A 988-nucleotide genomic window follows, 5' to 3' on the forward strand; every position below is an offset into this window, starting at 1 on the left:
ACAGATTACAGAATGCCTCCAGATGTGCATCGGAAGCTACTACTGGTCTTCCAGGGAACGATCAAAGCGTAGACTGTTTGAGACATTACTCCCATGGAGGAAAGTGCGCATGGTGACTGTTGTATTCCATCCCGATGCAATTTCTGTGTTTCATCAACAGGCTTATAGTCCACAGATTACAGAATGCCTCCAGATGTGCATCGGAAACTACTACTGGTCTTCCAGGGAACGATCAAATGGTAGACTGTTTGAGACATTACTCAAGAGGACGAAAGTGCGCATGTTGACTGTTGTATTTAATCCCGATGCATTATCTGTGTTTCATCAACACCCTGATAGACCACAGATTACAGAATGCCACCAGATGTGCATCGGAAACTCCTACTGGTTTTCCACTGAACGATCAAAGCGTAGACTGTTTCAGACATTACTCCCATGGAGGAAAGTGCGGATGGTGACTGTTGTATTCAATCCCGATGCAATTTCTGTGTTTCATCAACACTCTGATAGTCCACAGATTACAGAATGCCACCAGATGTGCATCGGAAACTACTACTGGTCTTCCAGGAACGATCAAATCGTACTCTGTTTGAGACATTACTCCCATGGAGGAAAGTGCGCATGGTGACTGTTGTATTCAATCCCGATGCAATTTCTGTGTTTCATCAACACTCTGATAGTCCACAGATTACAGAATGCCACCAGATGTGCATCGGAAACTACTACTGGTCTTCCAGGAACGATCAAATCGTACTCTGTTTGAGACATTACTCCCATGGAGGAAAGTGCGCATGGTGACTGTTGTATTCAATGCCGATGCAATTTCTGTGTTTCATCAACAGTATTACAGTCCACAGATTACAGAATGCCTCCAGATGTGCATCGCAAACTACTACTGGTCTTCCAGGGAGCGATCAAATCGTAGACAGTTTGAGACATTACTCCCATGGAGGAAAGTGCGCATGGTGAATTTTGTATTCAATCCCGA

Source organism: Schistocerca gregaria, unplaced genomic scaffold, assembly GCF_023897955.1.
Source record: "Schistocerca gregaria isolate iqSchGreg1 unplaced genomic scaffold, iqSchGreg1.2 ptg000259l, whole genome shotgun sequence".
Lineage (NCBI taxonomy): Eukaryota > Metazoa > Arthropoda > Insecta > Orthoptera > Acrididae > Schistocerca > Schistocerca gregaria.